At 45.4% G+C, this 24,617-nt stretch overlaps 1 long non-coding RNA gene across 2 annotated transcripts; it reads right to left on the bottom strand.

Annotated features, from left to right (window-relative positions):
- Nucleotides 1-1,055: 1,055 nt before the first annotated feature.
- Nucleotides 1,056-18,542, bottom strand: LOC148378189 (uncharacterized). 2 transcript variants are annotated; one of them, XR_015856113.1, is made up of 8 exons: nt 18,107-18,542; nt 17,883-17,925; nt 17,682-17,759; nt 15,947-16,117; nt 15,746-15,823; nt 9,927-10,015; nt 1,402-1,431; nt 1,056-1,211 (listed from the first exon to the last, which is right to left on the bottom strand). It is a non-coding gene; the product is annotated as an uncharacterized LOC148378189 (long non-coding RNA). The 2 variants fall into 2 exon arrangements; XR_015856114.1 differs by lacking the exons at nt 1,056-1,211; nt 1,402-1,431; nt 9,927-10,015 and adding exons at nt 13,830-13,887; nt 14,011-14,181.
- Nucleotides 18,543-24,617: the final 6,075 nt, after the last annotated feature.

The following is a 24,617-nucleotide window of genomic DNA, read 5'->3' as shown; positions in this document are numbered from 1 at the left end:
CTCAGTCATCCAGGGTCGTTGGTTGCCCCGGGTGATGATATTCTTAGTGGTGCTGACGTCCTCGGTGCATTTGTTGATGTAGGCTGACACAGTCATGGCACACGCATGTCTAATCTACATCGGGAAAACTGGGAGGGAGGGAGGCAGGCAGGGAGGCAGGCAGGGAGGCAGGCAGGGAGGCAGGCAGTGTCTGTCTGTTGAGGTTTTCACCTTGTTCTTCTCCTGCTGAAGTTCTAACTGGACGTCCATCAGTTTGGTTCTCAGCTCGTCATTGGCGGCCTGAAGGGCGTCCGTTCGCTCCGCCTTGGCCCGCCCTGCCGGAGCTCGTTTGGACATCTCTTACTCGAGTCTCGCCCGGTCGTCAGTCAGAGATCACAACATTTGTACCTGGAGAGCACAAACGCAGCGCTGTTTTCCACTGGCTTCGAACTCAACTTCAATCGGTACCGTAACTTACAACATCATAAACATAGAACTAGCTTGACTTATTCATTGAATAAATGCATTTGGTTCTTCAAAACTGCATCACGCAACATAGCGTGACCGAGACGGCCGTTATCCACCTGCGTGAAGTTATTTGGTGAAATGAATGAGATGTTTAAGACACCATCGTTCTGTCTCTATGTAGATGAAGGGAAATAATCGATTGCTGAAGGTCCAAAGGTGTTGTGATAAACAAATAAACATATTAGTGATTAGTGACATATTTGTGATAAACATATTAGGCAGGATAATCACATATGTTAACGTGACTGCCCACACTGTATTTATTTATGGTTATTTGTTAAATCGAGTACTGTTAGACATGAAATAGGAAGTGTTTAACATAAATGGAAGACGAAAGGGGTACTCACCATTGTAGCTCCTGCTGGTCAATGATACGAGCCTCTTCTTGCAGTGGAAAACATACAGCCAACAAACACCGTGGAACCTAAAGGAATGAAATTAAACATTAACATTTAGCCTCAACCAACATTCACAGATACAACGCAACGCAAACTACACAAACGTAAATCTTTTTAAACACAATGAGTTGTACTTACCGTGTACGCTCTAGACGGTCCACTTGCAAGCGGAAAATAAAGATATTTCTGTTGATAATCGTCGTGTTTGTATCCGGTGTCTCGCTCAAGGCCATTGCGCCCACAGATTTGAATTTTGGCGAGAGTTCAGCCTATTGACGTCATTTCCGCGGTGTAATACCCGCATATCTGAAACGGCAAAGTTAAGAGTAGAGTTAAATAAAGTTTTTAGTCAACGCAATAATTTACAACCGTTGACCAGTCGAAATAATCGTCGAAATTTGGCGTCTGTGGCTGGAAGCAGACGCCGAGTTCGACATTCCTCCCAAACGCCACACTCCCTTGCTTTTCAGGGCTAAAAAAAAACAGTTGTAATTACCTTGTACGCTCTAGACGGTCAAGTTGCAAGCTGAAAACAAAAATATTTGCCTTGTTAGTCATCGTGTTACTAACAGCTGTGTCTTGTTTGCCAGAACTGCCGCTTTCCTACTTCCTGTTGCAAGCCACGCCCACGGATTATAATTTTGCCGTGAGTTCCGCCTATTGACGTCATGTCCGCGTCACATGACTGCGACGTAATATTATCTAAAACTGTTTGTGCGGTATTGTGTTGTTCTGTGCGGTATTGTGTTATTCTGTGCGGCGTCGTGTTGTTCTGTGCGGCGTCGTGTTGTTCAGTGCGACGTCGTGTTGTTCAGTGCGGCATGGTGTTGTTCAGTGCGGCATGGTGTTGTTCAGTGCGGCATGGTGTTGTTCAGTGCGGCATAATGTTGTTCAGTGCGGCATAATGTTGTTCAGTGCGGCATGGTGTTGTTCAGTGCGGCATGGTGTTGTTCAGTGCGGCATGGTGTTGTTCAGTGCGGCATAATGTTGTTCAGTGCGCCATAATGTTGTTCAGTGCGGCATGGTGTTGTTCAGTGCGGGATGGTGTTGTTCAGTGCAGGATGGTGTTGTTCAGTGCGGCATGGTGTTGTTCAATGCGGCATGGTGTTGTTCAGTGCGGGATGGTGTTGTTCAGTGCGGCATGGTGTTGTTCAGTGCGGCATAATGTTGTTCAGTGCGGCATGGTGTTGTTCAGTGCGGCATGGTGTTGTTCAGTGCGGCATGGTGTTGTTCAGTGCGGAATGGTGTTGTTCAGTGCGGCATGGTGTTGTTCAGTCCGGGATGGTGTTGTTCAATGCGGGATCGTGTTGTTCAGTGCGGGGTGGTGTTGTTCAGTGCGGGATGGTGTTGTTCAGTGCGGCATGGTGTTGTTCAATGCGGCATGGTGTTGTTCACTGCGGGATGGTGTTGTTCAATGCGGGATCGTGTTGTTCAGTGCGGCATAATGTTGTTCAGTGCAGCATGGTGTTGTTCAGTGCGGCATGGTGTTGTTCAGTGCGACATAATGTTGTTCAGTGCGGCATAATGTTGTTCAGTGCGGCATAATGTTGTTCAGTGCGGCATGGTGTTGTTCAGTGCGGCATGGTGTTGTTCAGTGCGGCATGGTGTTGTTCAGTGCAGGATGGTGTTGTTCAGTGCGGCATGGTGTTGTTCAATGCGGCATGGTGTTGTTCAGTGCGGGATGGTGTCGTTCAGTGCAGGATGGTGTCGTTCAGTGCGGCATGGTGTTGTTCAGTGCGGAATGGTGTTGTTCAGTGCGGCATGGTGTTGTTCAGTGCGGCATGGTGTTGTTCAGTGCAGGATGGTGTTGTTCAGTGCGGCATGGTGTTGTTCAGTGCGGCATGGTGTTGTTCAGTGCGGCATGGTGTTGTTCAGTGCGGCATGGTGTTGTTCAGTGCGGCATGGTGTTGTTCAGTGCGGCATGGTGTTGTTCAGTGCGGCATGGTGTTGTTCAGTGCGGCATGGTGTTGTTCAGTGCGGCATAATGTTGTCCAGTGCGCCATAATGTTGTTCAGTGCGGCATGGTGTTGTTTAGTGCGGGATGGTGTTGTTCAGTGCAGGATGGTGTTGTTCAGTGCGGCATGGTGTTGTTCAGTGCGGCATGGTGTTGTTCAGTGCGGGATGGTGTTGTTCAGTGCGGCATGGTGTTGTTCAGTGCGGCATAATGTTGTTCAGTGCGGCATGGTGTTGTTCAGTGCGGCATGGTGTTGTTCAGTGCGGCATGGTGTTGTTCAGTGCGGCATGGTGTTGTTCAGTGCGGAATGGTGTTGTTCAGTGCGGCATGGTGTTGTTCAGTGCGGGATGGTGTTCAATGCGGGATCGTGTTGTTCAGTGCGGGGTGGTGTTGTTCAGTGCAGGATGGTGTTGTTCAGTGCAGGATGGTGTTGTTCAGTGCGGCATGGTGTTGTTCAATGCAGGATCGTGTTGTTCAGTGCAGCATAATGTTGTTCAGTGCAGCATGGTGTTGTTCAGTGCGGCATGGTGTTGTTCAATGCGGCATGGTGTTGTTCAGTGCGGGATGGTGTTGTTCAGTGCGGCATGGTGTTTTTCAGTGCGGCATAATGTTGTTCAGTGCGGCATGGTGTTGTTCAGTGCGGCATGGTGTTGTTCAGTGCGACATAATGTTGTTCAGTGCGGCATAATGTTGTTCAGTGCGGCATGGTGTTGTTCAGTGCGGCATGGTGTTGTTCAGTGCGGCATGGTGTTGTTCAGTGCGGCATGGTGTTGTTCAGTGCAGGATGGTGTTGTTCAGTGCAGGATGGTGTTGTTCAATGCGGCATGGTGTTGTTCAGTGCGGGATGGTGTTGTTCAGTGCAGGATGGTGTTGTTCAGTGCGGCATGGTGTTGTTCAGTGCGGCATGGTGTTGTTCAGTGCGGCATGGTGTTGTTCAGTGCGGCATGGTGTTGTTCAGTGCAGGATGGTGTTGTTCAATGCGGCATGGTGTTGTTCAGTCCGGGATGGTGTTGTTCAATGCGGGATCGTGTTGTTCAGTGCGGGGTGGTGTTGTTCAGTGCGGGATGGTGTTGTTCAGTGCGGCATGGTGTTGTTCAATGCGGCATGGTGTTGTTCAGTGCGGGATGGTGTTGTTCATTGCGGCATGGTGTTGTTCAGTGCGGCATGGTGTTGTTCAGTGCGGCATGGTGTTGTTCAGTGCGGCATGGTGTTGTTCAGTGCGGCATAATGTTGTTCAGTGCGGCATGGTGTTGTTCAGTGTGGAAAGGTGTTGTTCAGTGCAGGATGGTGTTGTTCAGTGCGGCATGGTGTTGTTCAATGCAGGATCGTGTTGTTCAGTGCAGCATAATGTTGTTCAGTGCAGCATGGTGTTGTTCAGTGCGGCATGGTGTTGTTCAATGCGGCATGGTGTTGTTCACTGCGGGATGGTGTTGTTCAATGCGGGATCGTGTTGTTCAGTGCGGCATGGTGTTGTTCAGTGCAGCATGGTGTTGTTCAGTGCGGCATGGTGTTGTTCAGTGCGACATAATGTTGTTCAGTGCGGCATAATGTTGTTCAGTGCGGCATAATGTTGTTCAGTGCGGCATGGTGTTGTTCAGTGCGGCATGGTGTTGTTCAGTGCGGCATGGTGTTGTTCAGTGCAGGATGGTGTTGTTCAGTGCGGCATGGTGTTGTTCAATGCGGCATGGTGTTGTTCAGTGCGGGATGGTGTTGTTCAGTGCAGGATGGTGTTGTTCAGTGCGGCATGGTGTTGTTCAGTGCGGAATGGTGTTGTTCAGTGCGGCATGGTGTTGTTCAGTGCGGCATGGTGTTGTTCAGTGCAGGATGGTGTTGTTCAATGCGGGATCGTGTTGTTCAGTGCGGCATGGTGTTGTTCAGTGCGGGATGGTGTTGTTCAGTGCGGCATAATGTTGTTCAGTGCGGCATGGTGTTGTTCAGTGCGGCATGGTGTTGTTGAGTGCGGCATGGTGTTGTTGAGTGCGGCATGGTGTTGTTCAGTGCGGCATAATGTTGTCCAGTGTGCCATAATGTTGTTCAGTGCGGCATGGTGTTGTTTAGTGCGGGATGGTGTTGTTCAGTGCGGCATGGTGTTGTTCAATGCAGCATGGTGTTGTTCAGTGCGGGATGGTGTTGTTCAGTGCGGCATGGTGTTGTTCAGTGTGGCATAATGTTGTTCAGTGCGGCATGGTGTTGTTCAGTGCGGCATGGTGTTGTTCAGTGCGGCATGGTGTTGTTCAGTGCGGCATGGTGTTGTTCAGTGCGGCATGGTGTTGTTCAGTGCGGAATGGTGTTGTTCAGTGCGGCATGGTGTTGTTCAGTGCGGGATGGTGTTGTTCAATGCGGGATCGTGTTGTTCAGTGCGGGGTGGTGTTGTTCAGTGCAGGATGGTGTTGTTCAGTGCAGGATGGTGTTGTTCAGTGCGGCATGGTGTTGTTCAATGCAGGATCGTGTTGTTCAGTGCAGCATAATGTTCAGTGCAGCATGGTGTTGTTCAGTGCGGCATGGTGTTGTTCAATGCGGCATGGTGTTGTTCAGTGCGGGATGGTGTTGTTCAGTGCGGCATGGTGTTTTTCAGTGCGGCAAAATGTTGTTCAGTGCGGCATGGTGTTGTTCAGTGCGGCATGGTGTTGTTCAGTGCAGGATGGTGTTGTTCAGTGCGGCATGGTGTTCAATGCAGGATCGTGTTGTTCAGTGCAGCATAATGTTGTTCAGTGCAGCATGGTGTTGTTCAGTGCGGCATGGTGTTGTTCAATGCGGCATGGTGTTGTTCACTGCGGGATGGTGTTGTTCAATGCGGGATCGTGTTGTTCAGTGCGGCATAATGTTGTTCAGTGCAGCATGGTGTTGTTCAGTGCGGCATGGTGTTGTTCAGTGCTACATAATGTTGTTCAGTGCGGCATAATGTTGTTCAGTGCGGCATAATGTTGTTCAGTGCGGCATGGTGTTGTTCAGTGCGGCATGATGTTGTTCAGTGCGGCATGGTGTTGTTCAGTGCAGGATGGTGTTGTTCAGTGCGGCATGGTGTTGTTTAATGCGGCATGGTGTTGTTCAGTGCGGGATGGTGTTGTTCAGTGCAGGATGGTGTTGTTCAGTGCGGCATGGTGTTGTTCAGTGCGGAATGGTGTTGTTCAGTGCGGCATGGTGTTGTTCAGTGCGGCATGGTGTTGTTCAGTGCAGGATGGTGTTGTTCAATGCGGGATCGTGTTGTTCAGTGCGGCATGGTGTTGTTCAGTGCGGCATGGTGTTGTTCAGTGCGGCATAATGTTGCTCAGTGCGGCATGGTGTTGTTCAGTGCGGCATGGTGTTGTTCAGTGCGGCATGGTGTTGTTCAATGCGGCATGGTGTTGTTCAGTGCGGCATAATGTTGTCCAGTGCGCCATAATGTTGTTCAGTGCGGCATGGTGTTGTTTAGTGCGGGATGGTGTTGTTCAGTGCAGGATGGTGTTGTTCAGTGCGGCATGGTGTTGTTCAATGCGGCATGGTGTTGTTCAGTGCGGGATGGTGTTGTTCAGTGCGGCATGGTGTTGTTCAGTGCGGCATAATGTTGTTCAGTGCGGCATGGTGTTGTTCAGTGCGGCATGGTGTTGTTCAGTGCGGCATGGTGTTGTTCAGTGCGGCATGGTGTTGTTCAGTGCGGAATGGTGTTGTTCAGTGCGGCATGGTGTTGTTCAGTGCGGGATGGTGTTGTTCAATGCGGGATCGTGTTGTTCAGTGCGGGGTGGTGTTGTTCAGTGCAGGATGGTGTTGTTCAGTGCAGGATGGTGTTGTTCAGTGCGGCATGGTGTTGTTCAATGCAGGATCGTGTTGTTCAGTGCAGCATAATGTTGTTCAGTGCAGCATGGTGTTGTTCAGTGCGGCATGGTGTTGTTCAATGCGGCATGGTGTTGTTCAGTGCGGGATGGTGTGTTTCAGTGCGGCATGGTGTTTTTCAGTGCGGCATAATGTTGTTCAGTGCGGCATGGTGTTGTTCAGTGCGGCATGGTGTTGTTCAGTGCGACATAATGTTGTTCAGTGCGGCATAATGTTGTTCAGTGCGGCATGGTGTTGTTCAGTGCGGCATGGTGTTGTTCAGTGCGGCATGGTGTTGTTCAGTGCGGCATGGTGTTGTTCAGTGCAGGATGGTGTTGTTCAGTGCAGGATGGTGTTGTTCAATGCGGCATGGTGTTGTTCAGTGCGGGATGGTGTTGTTCAGTGCAGGATGGTGTTGTTCTGTGCGGCATGGTGTTGTTCAGTGCGGAATGGTGTTGTTCAGTGCGGCATGGTGTTGTTCAGTGCGGCATGGTGTTGTTCAGTGCAGGATGGTGTTGTTCAATGCGGGATGGTGTTCAGTGCGGGATGGTGTTGTTCAGTGCAGGATGGTGTTGTTCAGTGCGGCATGGTGTTGTTCAATGCGGCATGGTGTTGTTCAGTGCAGGATGGTGTTGTTCAGTGCGGCATGGTGTTGTTCAATGCGGCATGGTGTTGTTCAATGCGGCATGGTGTTGTTCAGTGCGGCATGGTGTTGTTCAGTGCGGCATGGTGTTGTTCAGTGCAGCGTAATGTTGTTCAGTGCGGCATGGTGTTGTTCAGTGCGGAATGGTGTTGTTCAGTGCGGCATGGTGTTGTTCAGTGCGGGATGGTGTTGTTCAGTGCGGCATAGTGTTGCTCAGTGCGGCATGGTGTTGTTCATTGCGGGATGGTGTTGTTCATTGCGGCATGGTGTTGTTCAGTGCGGCATGGTGTTGTTCAGTGCGGCATGGTGTTGTTCAGTGCGGCATAATGTTGTTCAGTGCGCCATAATGTTGTTCAGTGCGGCATGGTGTTGTTCAGTGCGGGATGGTGTTGTTCAGTGCAGGATGGTGTTGTTCAGTGCGGCATGGTGTTGTTCAATGCGGGATCGTGTTGTTCAGTGCGGCATGGTGTTGTTCAGTGCGGCATGGTGTTGTTCAGTGCGGCATGGTGTTGTTCAGTGCGGCATAATGTTGTTCAGTGCGGCATAATGTTGTTCAGTGCGGCATAATGTTGTTCAGTGCGGCATAATGTTGTTCAGTGCGGGATGGTGTTGTTCATTGCGTCATGGTGTTGTTCAGTGCGGCATGGTGTTGTTCAGTGCGGCGTGGTGTTGTTCAGTGCGGGATGGTGTTGTTCAGTGCAGGATGGTGTTGTTCAGTGCGGCATGGTGTTGTTCAGTGCGGCATGGTGTTGTTCATTTCGGCATAATGTTGTTCAGTGCGGCATAATGTTGTTTAGTGCGGCATGGTGTTGTTCAGTGCGGGATGGTGTTGTTCAGTGCGTTATAATGTTGTTCAGTGCGGCATGGTGTTGTTCAGTGCGGCATGGTGTTGTTCAGTGCGGCATGGTGTTGTTCAGTGCGGCATAATGTTGTTCAGTGCGGCATAATGTTGTTCAGTGCGGCATGGTGTTGTTCAGTGCGGGATGGTGTTGTTCAGTGCGGGATGGTGTTGTTCAGTGCGGCATGGTGTTCAATGCAGAATGGTGTTGTTCAGTGCAGGATGGTGTTGTTCAGTGCGGCATGGTGTTGTTCAGTGCGGCATAATGTTGTTTAGTGCGGCATGGTGTTGTTCAGTGCGGGATGGTGTTGTTCAGTGCGTTATAATGTTGTTCAGTGCGGCATGGTGTTGTTCAGTGCAGCGTAATGTTGTTCAGTGCAGCATGGTGTTGTTCAGTGCGGAATGGTGTTGTTCAGTGCGGCATGGTGTTGTTCAGTGCGGGATGGTGTTGTTCAGTGCGGCATGGTGTTGCTCAGTGCGGCATGGTGTTGTTCAGTGCGGGATGGTGTTGTTCATTGCGGCATGGTGTTGTTCAGTGCGGCATGGTGTTGTTCAGTGCGGCATGGTGTTGTTCAGTGCGGCATAATGTTGTTCAGTGCGCCATAATGTTGTTCAGTGCGTTATAATGTTGTTCAGTGCGGCATAATGTTGTTCAGTGCGGGATGGTGTTGTTCATTGCGGCATGGTGTTGTTCAGTGCGTTATGGTGTTGTTCAGTGCGGCATGGTGTTGTTCAGTGCGGGATGGTGTTGTTCAGTGCAGGATGGTGTTGTTCAGTGCGGCATGGTGTTGTTCAGTGCGGCATGGTGTTGTTCATTTCGGCATAATGTTGTTCAGTGCGGCATAATGTTGTTTAGTGCGGCATGGTGTTGTTCAGTGCGGGATGGTGTTGTTCAGTGCGTTATAATGTTGTTCAGTGCGGCATGGTGTTGTTCAGTGCGGCATTGTGTTGTTCAGTGCGGCATGGTGTTGTTCAGTGCGGCATAATGTTGTTCAGTGCGGCATAATGTTGTTCAGTGCGGCATGGTGTTGTTCAGTGCGGGATGGTGTTGTTCAGTGCGGGATGGTGTTGTTCAGTGCGGCATGGTGTTCAATGCGGAATGGTGTTGTTCAGTGCAGGATGGTGTTGTTCAGTGCGGCATGGTGTTGTTCAGTGCGGCATAATGTTGTTCAGTGCGGCATGGTGTTGTTCAGTGCGGCATGGTGTTGTTCAGTGCGGCATGGTGTTGTTCAGTGCGGCATAATGTTCAGTGCGGCATAATGTTGTTCAGTGCGGCATGGTGTTGTTCAGTGCGGGATGGTGTTGTTCAGTGCAGGATGGTGTTGTTCAATGCGGCATGGTGTTGTTCAGTGCGGGATGGTGTTGTTCAGTGCAGGATGGTGTTGTTCTGTGCGGCATGGTGTTCAGTGCGGAATGGTGTTGTTCAGTGCGGCATGGTGTTGTTCAGTGCGGCATGGTGTTGTTCAGTGCAGGATGGTGTTGTTCAATGCGGGATGGTGTTCAGTGCGGGATGGTGTTGTTCAGTGCGGCATAATGTTGTTCAGTGCGGCATGGTGTTGTTCAGTGCGGCATGGTGTTGTTCAGTGCGGCATAATGTTCAGTGCGGCATAATGTTGTTCAGTGCGGCATGGTGTTGTTCAGTGCGGGATGGTGTTGTTCAGTGCAGGATGGTGTTGTTGTTCAGTGCAGTATCGTTGTGTTGTTCGTATTGTGTTTAACACTTAGCCTCTAACACTTAGCCTCTAACACTTAGCCTCTAGCATCTAGAAGGTAAATAAATAGGAAGGAAGGACTCACCGGTGACGTCTTCGCCCACGTCCAAGCGTTGTACTTTGTATTTTCATCCTTCTGACAGTGGAAAACATAGCCAACAAACACCGTGGAACCTAAACGAATGAAAGAAAACTATCATTTGGCCACAACCAACATTCACAGATACAACACAATGTGACGTGCGGGGTTGAGGTTAAAGGTTGAGTGAAGGGCCCTCGTTTTAAACTACTTTTTTGAAAAGGATTGGGAACAAGTAAGACGTATTTAATTTATTTAATGGGAAGTAGTAAGAGCTATTGAATTTAATCTATGTATTATATTCTATTGTATTGTATTCTGTTGTATTCTTTTGGATTGTATTCACACTAACCCCACTAAAACTTCAGCCCACAAAAACTCGCCTCTGGCGCCTAGCCTCTGGCACTTAGCCTCTAACACTTAGCCTTTAACACTTAGCCTTTAACACTTAGCCTTTAACACTTAGCCTTTAACACTTAGCCTAGAAGGTGAATAAATAGGGTTAAAGGTTGAGTGAAGGGACCTCGTTTGAAACTACTTTTTTGTAAAGGAGTGGGAATAAGTAAGACGTATTTAATTTATTTAATGGGAAGTAGTAAGACTTATTAAATTTATTTAATCTACTTTTCTTCCCAGGCAAAATTTGATGTGCTGCAATTCCAAATTTCCAAAGTGAATGAAGGAATGAAGTCCTTTAAATTATGATTTTGTATAAATACTAGGCATTAACACAAAATCGACGGCACAAAATGGGCAGACTTTACTTGTTTGAAAAGGACTGGTTACAAGACAGACTTTTTTAATTTATTTAATGGGAAGAAGACTTATTTAGTTTAATTGATCTATTTTTGTTCCCTGCCAAAATTCGATTTGCTGCAATTCCAAATTTCCAAAGTGAATGAAGGAAAGAAGTCGTTTAAATTATGATTTTGTTTAAATACTAGGCATAGACACAAAATCTACGGCACAAAATGGGCAGACTTTACTTGTTTGAAGAGGACTGGTTACAAGACAGACTTTTCTGATTTATTTAATGGGAAGAAGACTTATTTAGTTTATTTAATCTATTTTTGTTCCCTGGCAAAATTGGATTTGCTGAAATTGTATTTTGCCAAATCTTGCCTTGAGACCTGATAGGAAGTATTAAACGCTTAGTTAAATCAATACAAGTTGGTAATAAGAGCGAGTAATGTTGGTTGAACCGATGAATGAAGGTTGAAAGCAATTTAAATTATGACTTTGTATAAATACTAGATATTAACAGAACATCTACTGCGCGAAATGGGCAGAGTTTACTTGTTTGAGAAGGAGTGGCTTATTCAAAACTAAGATTTATTTAATCTGTTTGTTCCCAGGCAAAATTGGATGTGATGCAATTCCAAATTTCACCACATGATGGTGCCCAATTTTGACTTCATAGGACATATTAAACACTTAGCTTGTTATTATGTTCAAGGTAATCAGATTTGTTTATTATTCTAATGGCCTCTTCAAAACTATTCTGGATTACTACTTTGGATCTATTCTACATTACTTGGCAACAACATACTCTGTAACAGATTAGGCAGTATAATCATATCTGTTAACTTGAGAGTGCCCACACTCAATCTACTTATCGTGATGTGTTAAATCAATTACTGTTAGACATTATTTGTCTGATAATCTACCAAATCTTTGAATTGAAGAATTTGTGATTTAATTAATAGCTTGTTGTTATGTTAAGGGTAATCAGACTTGTATATAATTCTAATGGCCTTCTTTTGAAAACTATTCTGAATTACAACTTTGGATCTTATATTACTTTGCAACAATCTACTCCGTGACAGATTAGGCAGTATAATCACATATGTTAACTTCAGTGCCCACACTGTATTTATTTATGGTTATTTGTTAAATCAAGTACTGTTAGACATGAAATAGGAAGTGTTTAACATAAATGTTATGGCTACTCACCATTGTAGCTCGCTCCTGATCAATGATACGAGCCTCTTCTTGCAGTGGAAAACTTGCAGCCAACAAACACCGTGGAACCTAAAGGAATGAAATTAAACATTAACATTTCGCCTCGACCAATTTTCACACGTACAACGCAACGCGGCTACACTTCTGCTATTACAAACGTAAATCTCCTTAAACACAATGAGTGTTACTTACCGTGTACGCTCTAGACGGTCCAGTTGCAAGCAGAAAATAAAGATATTTCTGTTGATAATCGTCGCTGCTCAGTGGCTCACGGCCATCGCGCCAACAGATTTGAATTTTGGCGGAGGTTCGGGCAATTACGTCATATCCGCGGCATTTGACTGCGACGTAATACCCGCTTATCTGAAACGGCAGTTAAAAGTAGAGTTACATCAAGTTTTCTTGGAACCTAAACGAATGAAAGAAAACTATCATTTGGCCACAACCAACATTCACAGATACAACACAACGTGCGGGGTTGGGGTTAAAGATTGAGTGAAGGGCCCTCGTTTTAAACTACTGTTTTGAAAAGGAGTGGGAACAAGTAAGACGTATTTAATTTATTTAATGGGAAGTAGTAAGACTTATTAAATTTATTTAATCTACTTTTCTTCCCAGGCAAAATTTGATGTGCTGCAATTCCAAATTTCCAAAGTGAATGAAGGAATGAAGTCCTTTAAATTATGATTTTGTATAAATACTAGGCATTAACACAAAATCGACGGCACAAAATGGGCAGACTTTACTTGTTTGAAAAGGACTGGTTACAAGACAGACTTTTTTAATTTATTTAATGGGAAGAAGACTTATTTAGTTTAATTGATCTATTTTTGTTCCCTGCCAAAATTCGATTTGCTGCAATTCCAAATTTCCAAAGTGAATGAAGGAAAGAAGTCGTTTAAATTATGATTTTGTTTAAATACTAGGCATAGACACAAAATCTACGGCACAAAATGGGCAGACTTTACTTGTTTGAAGAGGACTGGTTACAAGACAGACTTTTCTGATTTTTTTAATGGGAAGAGGACTTATTTAGTTTATTTAATCTATTTTTGTTCCCTGGCAAAATTGGATTTGCTGAAATTGTATTTTGCCAAATCTCGATTTGAGACCTGATAGGAAGTATTAAACGCTTAGTTAAATCAATACAAGTTGGTAATAAGAGCGAGTAATGTTGGTTGAACCGATGAATGAAGGTTGAAAGCAATTTAAATTATGACTTTGTATAAATACTAGATATTAACAGAACATCTACTGCGCAAAATGGGCAGAGTTTACTTGTTTGAGAAGGAGTGGCTTATTCAAAACTAAGATTTATGTAATCTGTTTGTTCCCAGGCAAAATTGGATGTGATGCAATTCCAAATTTCACCACATGATGGTGCCCAATTTTGACTTCATAGGACATATTAAACACTTAGCTTGTTATTATGTTCAAGGTAATCAGATTTGTTTATCATTCTAATGGCCTCTTCAAAACTATTCTGGATTACTACTTTGGATCTATTCTACATTACTTGGCAACAACATACTCTGTAACAGATTAGGCAGTATAATCACATATGTTAACTTGAGAGTGCCCACACTCAATCTACTTATCGTGATGTGTTAAATCAATTACTGTTAGACATTATTTGTCTGATAATCTACCAAATCTTTGAATTGAAGAATTTGTGATTTAATTAATAGCTTGTTCAGGGTAATCAGACTTGTATATAATTCTAATGGCCTTCTTTTGAAAACTATTCTGAATTACAACTTTGGATCTTATATTACTTTGCAACAATCTACTCCGTGACAGATTAGGCAGTATAATCACATATGTTAACTTCAGTGCCCACACTGTATTTATTTATGGTTATTTGTTAAATCAAGTACTGTTAGACATGAAATAGGAAGTGTTTAACATAAATGTTATGGCTACTCACCATTGTAGCTCGCTCCTGATCAATGATACGAGCCTCTTCTTGCAGTGGAAAACTTGCAGCCAACAAACACCGTGGAACCTAAAGGAATGAAATTAAACATTAACATTTCGCCTCGACCAATTTTCACACGTACAACGCAACGCGGCTACACTTCTGCTATTACAAACGTAAATCTCCTTAAACACAATGAGTGTTACTTACCGTGTACGCTCTAGACGGTCCAGTTGCAAGCAGAAAATAAAGATATTTCTGTTGATAATCGTCGCTGCTCAGTGGCTCACGGCCATCGCGCCAACAGATTTGAATTTTGGCGGAGGTTCGGGCAATTACGTCATATCCGCGGCATTTGACTGCGACGTAATACCCGCTTATCTGAAACGGCAGTTAAAAGTAGAGTTACATCAAGTTTTCTTGGAACCTAAACGAATGAAAGAAAACTATCATTTGGCCACAACCAACATTCACAGATACAACACAACGTGCGGGGTTGAGGTTAAAGATTGAGTGAAGGGCCCTCGTTTTAAACTACTGTTTTGAAAAGGAGTGGGAACAAGTAAGACGTATTTAATTTATTTAATGGGAAGTAGTAAGACTTATTAAATTTATTTAATCTACTTTTCTTCCCAGGCAAAATTTGATGTGCTGCAATTCCAAATTTCCAAAGTGAATGAAGGAATGAAGTCCTTTAAATTATGATTTTGTATAAATACTAGGCATTAACACAAAATCGACGGCACAAAATGGGCAGACTTTACTTGTTTGAAAAGGACTGGTTACAAGACAGACTTTTTTAATTTATTTAATGGGAAGAAGACTTATTTAGTTTAATTGATCTATTTTTGTTCCCTGCCAAAATTCGATTTGCTGCAATTCCAAATTTCCAAAGTGAATGAAGGAAAGAAGTCGTTTAAATTATGATTTTGTTTAAATACTAGGCATAGACACAAAATCTACGGCACAAAATGGGCAGACTTTACTTGTTTGAAGAGGACTGGTTACAAGACAGACTTTTCTGATTTATTTAATGGGAAGAGGACTTATTTAGTTTATTTAATCTATTTTTGTTCCCTGGCAAAATTGGATTTGCTGAAATTGTATTTTGCCAAATCTCGATTTGAGACCTGATAGGAAGTATTAAACGCTTAGTTAAATCAATACAAGTTGGTAATAAGAGCGAGTAATGTTGGTTGAACCGATGAATGAAGGTTGAAAGCAATTTAAATTATGACTTTGTATAAATACTAGATATTAACAGAACATCTACTGCGCAAAATGGGCAGAGTTTACTTGTTTGAGAAGGAGTGGCTTATTCAAAACTAAGATTTATGTAATCTGTTTGTTCCCAGGCAAAATTGGATGTGATGCAATTCCAAATTTCACCACATGATGGTGCCCAATTTTGACTTCATAGGACATATTAAACACTTAGCTTGTTATTATGTTCAAGGTAATCAGATTTGTTTATCATTCTAATGGCCTCTTCAAAACTATTCTGGATTACTACTTTGGATCTATTCTACATTACTTGGCAACAACATACTCTGTAACAGATTAGGCAGTATAATCACATATGTTAACTTGAGAGTGCCCACACTCAATCTACTTATCGTGATGTGTTAAATCAATTACTGTTAGACATTATTTGTCTGATAATCTAACAAATCTTTGAATTGAAGAATTTGTGATTTAATTAATAGCTTGTTCAGGGTAATCAGACTTGTATATAATTCTAATGGCCTTCTTTTGAAAACTATTCTGAATTACAACTTTGGATCTTATATTACTTTGCAACAATCTACTCCGTGACAGATTAGGCAGTATAATCACATATGTTAACTTCAGTGCCCACACTGTATTTATTTATGGTTATTTGTTAAATCAAGTACTGTTAGACATGAAATAGGAAGTGTTTAACATAAATGTTATGGCTACTCACCATTGTAGCTCGCTCCTGGTCAATGATACGAGCCTCTTCTTGCAGTGGAAAACTTGCAGCCAACAAACACCGTGGAACCTAAAGGAATGAAATTAAACATTAACATTTCGCCTCGACCAATTTTCACACGTACAACGCAACGCGGCTACACTTCTGCTATTACAAACGTAAATCTCCTTAAACACAATGAGTGTTACTTACCGTGTACGCTCTAGACGGTCCAGTTGCAAGCAGAAAATAAAGATATTTCTGTTGATAATCGTCGCTGCTCAGTGGCTCACGGCCATCGCGCCAAGAGATTTGAATTTTGGCGGAGGTTCGGGCAATTACGTCATATCCACGGCACATGACTGCGACGTAATACCCGCTTATCTGAAACGGCAGTTAAAAGTAGAGTTACATCAAGTTTTCTTGGAACCTAAACGAATGAAAGAAAACTATCATTTGGCCACAACCAACATTCACAGATACAACACAACGTGCGGGGTTGGGGTTAAAGATTGAGTGAAGGGCCCTCGTTTTAAACTACTGTTTTGAAAAGGAGTGGGAACAAGTAAGACGTATTTAATTTATTTAATGGGAAGTAGTAAGACTTATTAAATTTATTTAATCTACTTTTCTTCCCAGGCAAAATTTGATGTGCTGCAATTCCAAATTTCCAAAGTGAATGAAGGAATGAAGTCCTTTAAATTATGATTTTGTATAAATACTAGGCATTAACACAAAATCGACGGCACAAAATGGGCAGACTTTACTTGTTTGAAAAGGACTGGTTACAAGACAGACTTTTTTAATTTATTTAATGGGAAGAAGACTTATTTAGTTTAATTGATCTATTTTTGTTCCCTGCCAAAATTCGATTTGCTGCAATTCCAAATTTCCAAAGTGAATGAAGGAAAGAAGTCGTTTAAATTATGATTTTGTTTAAATACTAGGCATAGACACAAAATCTACGGCACAAAATGGGCAGACTTTACTTGTTTAAAGAGGACTGGTTACAAGACAGACTTTTCTGATTTATTTAATGGGAAGAGGACTTATTTAGTTTATTTAATCTATTTTTGTTCCCTGGCAAAATTGGATTTGCTGAAATTGTATTTTGCCAAATCTCGATTTGAGACCTGATAGGAAGTATTAAACGCTTAGTTAAATCAATACAAGTTGGTAATAAGAGCGAGTAATGTTGGTTGAACCGATGAATGAAGGTTGAAAGCAATTTAAATTATGACTTTGTATAAATACTAGATATTAACAGAACATCTACTGCGCAAAATGGGCAGAGTTTACTTGTTTGAGAAGGAGTGGCTTATTCAAAACTAAGATTTATGTAATCTGTTTGTTCCCAGGCAAAATTGGATGTGATGCAATTCCAAATTTCACCACATGATGGTGCCCAATTTTGACTTCATAGGACATATTAAACACTTAGCTTGTTATTATGTTCAAGGTAATCAGATTTGTTTATCATTCTAATGGCCTCTTCAAAACTATTCTGGATTACTACTTTGGATCTATTCTACATTACTTGGCAACAACATACTCTGTAACAGATTAGGCAGTATAATCACATATGTTAACTTGAGAGTGCCCACACTCAATCTACTTATCGTGATGTGTTAAATCAATTACTGTTAGACATTATTTGTCTGATAATCTACCAAATCTTTGAATTGAAGAATTTGTGATTTAATTAATAGCTTGTTCAGGGTAATCAGACTTGTATATAATTCTAATGGCCTTCTTTTGAAAACTATTCTGAATTACAACTTTGGATCTTATATTACTTTGCAACAATCTACTCGGTGACAGATTAGGCAGTATAATCACATATGTTAACTTCAGTGCCCACACTGTATTTATTTATGGTTATTTGTTAAATCAAGTACTGTTAGACATGAAATAGGAAGTGTTTAACATAAATGTTATGGCTACTCACCATTGTAGCTCGCTCCTGGTCAATGATATGAGCCTCTTCTTGCAGTGGAAAACTTGCAGCCAACAAACACCGTGGAACCTAAAGGAATGAAATTAAACATTAACATTTCGCCCGGACCAACATTCACACGTACAACGCAACGCGGCTACACTTCTGCTATTACAAACGTAAATCTCCTTAAACACAACGAGTGTTACTTACCGTGTACGCTCTAGGCAAAATTGGATGTGATGCAATTCCAAATCTATCTGAAACGGCAGTTAAAAGTAGAGTTACATCAAGTTTTCTTTTTTAATCAACACAATCATTTACAACCGTTGACCAGAAAGAATCGTCGAAATTCGACGTCCCCCACAAACGCCACGCTCACTCGCTTTTCAGGGCAACAAAAGTACTTCTTTTTAAAAACGATGAGTTGTACTTACCGTGTACGCTCTGGACGGTCCAGTTGCAAGCAGAAAATAAAAATATTTCTCTTGTTAGTCGTATGTTACCATCCGCTGTGTCTTTGTCAACATCGCCGCCATTTTCCTACTTCCTGCTGCGAGCCACGCCCACGGATTTAAATTTGGGCGGAAGCTCTTTCCATTGGCGTCGTTTTCGCGTATAGCAAATCCGATTGGTTGGGAAGGGGGCACGGTTATGCAGCCGAGGAGTCCTGTGATCGGTGGGATGTAAAGTAGGCGTCGACGTCACGTCCGCGTCACGTGACCACGACGTGGCAGACGTCAAATAGCAACCGCTGTTTTGTTTAGTAGACTTACAGTTGTTATGCATTGACATAATGGCGCACACACCAAATAGATTTAAATAAATTAAATAATTCTTCTGCCCACTCTCTTTTAAACAAGTTAACTCTCTCCGCGGATTTGAATTCCGGCGAAAGTTACGCCCATCGACGTCACGTATGTCACGTGACCACGACGTGGCAGATGTCATATAGCAACCGCTGTTTTGTTTAGTAGATTTACAGTTGTTATGCATTGGCATAATGGTGTGCACTCAAAATAGATTTAAATAAATTAAATATTTCTTCTGCCTACTCCCTTTTAAACAAGTTAACTCTGCCCACGTCCATTGACGTCTTGTCTGCGTCACGTGACCACGACGTAGCGACGTCATATAGTAACCGCTGTTTTGACCAGTAGACTTAGTTATTATGCGTTGACATAATGGCGCACTGGTTAGCATGGCCACCTCTTAAGCATGATGATGCGGGTTCGACGCCTGATCAATGTTAGCATGGAGTGAGCTGAAGTGCATGGCGCTGAAGATTTGAATCTTTGAAATGCGCTGAGGTCTGACATATCAGGCAGAATGGTTTGCCATCACGTTCAACAAAAAATAGAAACTTTCCCACTCTGATTAAAACGTCCTGTGTTCATCTACGTATTTTCGTTTTGCTGTGCATCTTTTCCCTGCCATTTCGAGAGCCCAATTGACACTCATAGTTTAAAGAAATGTGTTTGCCCATCCTACTTTGTGGAATTTCACCACATGCGCTTTTGACCAAAATACCAAATTGAACTCAAGTGAAGCCAACACGCACAACCCCCCCCCCCCCCACACACACACACACACACACACACACACACAAATGTTGATATGAACATAAAAGAGCCGCATGCGGTTCGGGAGTTGCGGCTTGGCCAAACCTGTACTATACAACTTTATTTGTATAAAATTTTCACAACAGCTGTCACACAAACAAAGCGGGAAAAACCGAAGACGTGCGTGTTCCGCCCACGCTGGATTTATTTGCACCTTTGAAAAGACACCGTATTGCCGCAGATGTGGCAAAGAGTACTTTTGGGCATCTGAGACGGAAGGATGTCCAAAGCATCACGTCACCTGCTCTGGTAGGCATGGTGGTGGGACGTTGAGGTCAACCGCTTTGGGGTTGGCTGACTCTTTGATCGCAGGATGCCACACACTTGAAGACAGAAGCAGAAAAGCAGAGCTAAATGCAAAATGCATTTAGGGGGGGGGGTTGGTCCAGTAATGCCAGACGGATGAGTGACTGAAGAATGTAGCTATTTTGTCTGAGAAAAAGGTGTGCTCATTGATGAGCTTACCTGTCCTTGTTGCTTCAGCGCTGACTCCAGATCTGCTACTCTGCTTTGATAGTGACCCATTTCTACCATCAGCTTTTCTCTGGTCTGAAAGGAGGAGGAGGGAGGCTCCTCCTCCTCCTTTCAGACCAGAGAACACCCGAGGCTGGGTGAGAACGGGGAGGCTGCGACCCGGCCGGGGGTTGCGGGAAGGGGCGCCACCTTGATCTCCTTCTCGGCGTCGTAGTCCCCTTTCGCTGGTCTGGGCTAGCAGAGCGTAGGCTCGTTGCAGCGCTTGATATTCTTGCGTCAGCTGGCGGTAGCGAAGCTCCGCCTCTTCATGCACACACCAATGCAACACAGCACTAGTACCAGAATCAGTCAGACCGGCGACAACGCACCCGCGACGCAAAGACGAGTCCGATTCCAGGCTGAAGAGGAATGTTTGGTGCCAATACGCTGGCAGAAATGGCGGGCTACCTCTTCGGGTTCCGTGTCGGGGGTTCTGTCGGTGTGAAAAGACAAGGACGATCCGTCCGAGTCCACCAACACGTCTTCGTCGTAGCCGTAAAATGTTTCGATGACCTGCGGGCGCGGAAGCAAACATCTCTCTGAACAAACTGAAGCGACACCTCACGATGAATCGACGAGAGGAACGATAGCGAGAAAAAGGCCATTTCATCTTGCGCAACACCAAGCAGCCGCAAACAAACAGACTCACCTTGCAGGACCTCACGCTTTGTTCCTCCTCAGAGATTCTCGACGTCGGTATCGTAGCAGCAAATCTCTCTCCTGTCGACACAAATAATCCGCCTTTGAGATTCTTTGGATGCAAAGGGAACGAACGGCTCCGGCGCAGAAACAAACGCGACTCACAATGACATTTCTGACATGAGCTCCTGTCTCCAGAGCCTGAAAAACACGTCACCGGCGATGATTGGAGGGACGCTCGTCTTTTCCAAAAGTGACAACTACAGGGTGTGTCAGGGTTTTCCAGATTATCTTTATCGTATCATTGTGTTGCTTTGACTTTGACTGCGACCTGTAATAAATAATATTATTTATCCCTTATTTATCCCTATCGCTTATCCCTTCCTACACAAAGTCGTAAAACACCCCTTGCTATGTTTTGACTAGAGGTCAAGGGCTTCCTCTATTCAATCCACTCTTACACCCACCCTGTTTCTCTTAATTAAAATGCTCGTGCAGGAGCCGAGAGTCAGACTTCATTCGTACAACGGATGGACTCTCCACCTGCAGGTGTCCAAAAGAACTTACTTGTCTCCCGTGTGGTTCTTGCAAAATAAGTTGGAGCGAGCGCAACTCTAACAGGGTGCATTTTGCCACTAGCTGCCTACGGACAATGACGTCGCGCTCGCGGCTCATGGTTGACGGGCTGAGCAGCCGGGCAAGTCCGTCGTTTTCAGCGCACAGCGAGTGGCAAAGGCGCTGACAAAACGGGAGCTTTGAGCTGCTGAAAACGGCAAAACAAGTCTAAAGCGTGTTCAAACGCGTGCGCACAATGCTCCTGCTTGAAAGGTCGGAATTTAAGGGGCCAATTTTTTGGATGGCGGCCGCCGGCCAAGCTTTGGACGGAAAAGGTTTCCTGGCGACAGCGAGCGAGCGCGGCGCTGCCGTACGTGCACCGAGTCGCCTGCCTGAAGACCTTGGACAAGTCGTCGATGATGTGCCGCTGCTCCACAACTTGAAGGAACTCCATTTCACCGTCCTGCTGGCCGCAACCGCGGTCCAGGTCATTGAGCGAACTAGGCCTTCTCTGTGGAACACAAATGCAGTGGACTCTGTTGGCACGCCGCCGTTGTCCGCGTCGACTTACCAAGCTTGCCATCTCCTCGTTCTCCTGGGTGACAAAGCGCACTTTGTTTTCAAGGCGACACAGCACCAGCGAGAGTTCTTCATTCTTCCTGCTCAGGCGTTTGTTTTTGTACAGGAGTGGCAGAAACTGGCTTTCTGTTTCTCTCAGTCGCTTTAGCTGCAAGCATGAAGTGCGGGATGTGAAAGACGCACAACACGCGGGCCAGAACGTATCCATTCCTTTTGCATCGGTTTGAACGGAATCGTGGCTTTGGCTCCCAATAAAAGACATCTACCAGGCAACCGACTCGCCGCGCCGCTCAACTAATAAGCAAGCGCAATGGGTGCCTCGCTGGATGGCGCGCATCAAACGTAGCGCAAACCTTCAAGCGTGCCGTCAATAAATTACCAGTTCATTGCGCTCTTCAGAAAGCAGGGCGTTTCGATCCTCCAGTTTCCTGATGACTGCGCTGAGCTCAGCGATTTTCAGATGAAACCGTCGCGTGTCCCGATCCTCCTGAGACTGAAAACGCCCCGCAACACACACACACAAGCACTCGTTCAAAGTTCAAAACTGTTTTTGTGCTACCTTCCTCCAGCAACGAACTAAGTCATGCGTACTGCAAGTGTGTGATGAGGTGGCTTACGCAATGAAGAGGATTGCTAGTAGCGGCGTTGACCCCACTTCCAGGGTAGTTTAGGCCCGCCCTTTGGGAATCCCTCAGGGCAGCGATCTGCTGCTCGGCAGCCTGAGTCTGCAGCTGAAGGCGGTGGACGTGGCCGGCCCCAGGGCTTCATCCAAAACACTAACCGCTCTGTCTTTCAGCTTGATCTCATCCGTCTGGATGTACAAACGGGGAGCGCTCAGGCAGGCGGGCAAACTCATTTGCCAGAATTGTGACAAAAACAAAGAGAGCAACCGGCCAATTTTTTTCTGGAATCGACTAGAACACCTTTGCTGTGACAAAAGCGAAGCGAGCAACCGGACATTTTCTTCTTGTGAAATAGAATAGAATAGAATGCCTTAGGTGTCATTGCACTGCAGGTATACAACGAAATTGGGAACATAGCCACGCACCGCGCATCTGATCAGTCCTACCAGTCGGCGGATCTCCCTCTCGCAGTCTCTCTTGGTTCGGCTCAGCTCCTCCCGATGCTGGTGATGAGCCGATCGGAGCTCGGCCGCTCGGGACTGCCAGGCCTGCTGGGCCGCTGCCAGGGCTTCTTCCGCGCTCCTGGTGGAGGCGACACCGCTCGGTCTCCCGACACCGCCGCGTCTCCTCCACCTCCGCCAGCAAAGCGCCCCCCCTCCTCACCTGAGCAGACATTGCGCCACACCGGGCCGTTGAGACCGCAACGGAGCGCCGCGACGCTTACTGGGGACAAGCTACACAATACGGTAGCGGCCGCATCGAAGCCCGACGTGGCGTGCGGATAGTCAGACACGGATAGAGCGGATCACCTTGTCCATGGAGCCGTCCCTCAGGCTGAGGACCAAGGCATTCAGTCGCTGGATCTCTCCATCTTTGATTTTGATCACTCTCATCAGCTCCATTTCATGCTGCCGCAGTAATGTCTCCCTGGTAATGGCTAACTCTTTCTGCTTCTCCTCATGGAGTTTGCTTTTGAGTTCCGTCATGGCGGCGGTGGCACGGTGGTGCTCCGCCCGCAGGTCCTGACTTCTCTCTCTCTCCAGACAGCTGACCTGACATGACTTAGACTTAGACAAACTTTATTGTCATCTTGTCTGCACATGGTGCATACAAAACGAAATTCCGTTGCATACGTCTTACAACAAAGTAGTGATATTGCAGTTGAATAGAAGTAACATATCCTATGAAAATATATATATATACATATATATATATATTAAAAATAAGTATAAAGTGCAGCAGTGATAATTATGCAATAGTGCAAGTAGGCAAAACAGTATTCAAGAGTGTGCAGAGGAATGCTAAACCATGTATTAAACTTCTATTTAAAGGGTTTATACAAGTTCAGTAAAGTTGGTAGTGCGAGATAGTGCAAGATAGAGGTCCGTAGTGTCATAAAGTACAGTTCTGTGAATGTGTGATGCAGAGTTCAGTTTAGAGCTCAACAGTTCTAGTGTTCAACAGTCTGATGACAGCAGGGAAAAAGCTGTTGCAGAACCTGGTGGACCTGCAGCGGATGCTGCAAACCTCTTCCCAGAGGGCAGCAGGGAGAACAGTCCATGGTGGGGGTGTGATGGGTCATTGATGATGTTACGGGCACGGGACATGCAGCGCTGAGATGAAATGTCCTGAATGGAGGGAAGAGGAGCCCCTATGATCCTCTCTGCTGTCCTCACCACTCTCCTCACGTTCTTCCAATCGGAGGCGGTGCAGCCTCCACACCACACAGAGAGACAGCTTGTCAGAATGCTCTCTATGGTGCTCCTGTAGAACGTCCTCATGATGGGTGGGGGCAGGTGGGCTCTCCTCATCCTCCGCAGGAAGTACAAGCGCTTCTGTGCCCTCTTGACCAGTGCCGTAGTGTTCATAGTCCAGGTGAGGTCTTCTGTGATGTGGACCCCCAGGAATTTGGTGGTGCTGACCACCTCCACAGCTGAGCTGTTGATGATCAGTGGAGCGTGGTGAGGCTGTTTTTTCCTGAAGTCGACGATGATCTCCTTCATCTTCTCCTCATTCAGGATCAGGCTGTTTTCTCTGCACCAGCCCACCAGCTGCTCCACCTCCTCTCTGTAGTCCAGGTCGTTGTTGTCTCTGATGAGCCCCACCACCGTTGTGTCGTCTGCTGACTTCACGATGTGATTGGTGGTGAACCTGAGGACGCAGTCGTGTGTCATCAGGGTGCACAGCAGGGGGCTCAGGACGCAGCCCTGAAGGGAGCCTGTGCTGAGGGTGATGACATCAGAGGTGTTCTGTCCGACCCGGACTGACTGAGGTCTGTTGGTGAGGAAGTCTAGCAGCCAGTTGCGAAGGGGGGTGTTGAAGCCCAGGTGTTCCAATTTTCCTACCAGATGCTGTGGGATGATGGTGTTAAACGCTGAGCTGAAGTCCAGGAACAGCCTCCGCACATGGGTGTTCTT

Source organism: Syngnathus floridae, unplaced genomic scaffold (assembly GCF_059516105.1).
Source record: "Syngnathus floridae isolate MCC-2025c unplaced genomic scaffold, RoL_Sflo_1.0 HiC_scaffold_59, whole genome shotgun sequence".
Classification (NCBI taxonomy): domain Eukaryota; kingdom Metazoa; phylum Chordata; class Actinopteri; order Syngnathiformes; family Syngnathidae; genus Syngnathus; species Syngnathus floridae.
This window is presented reverse-complemented; position numbering and strand designations above follow the sequence as displayed.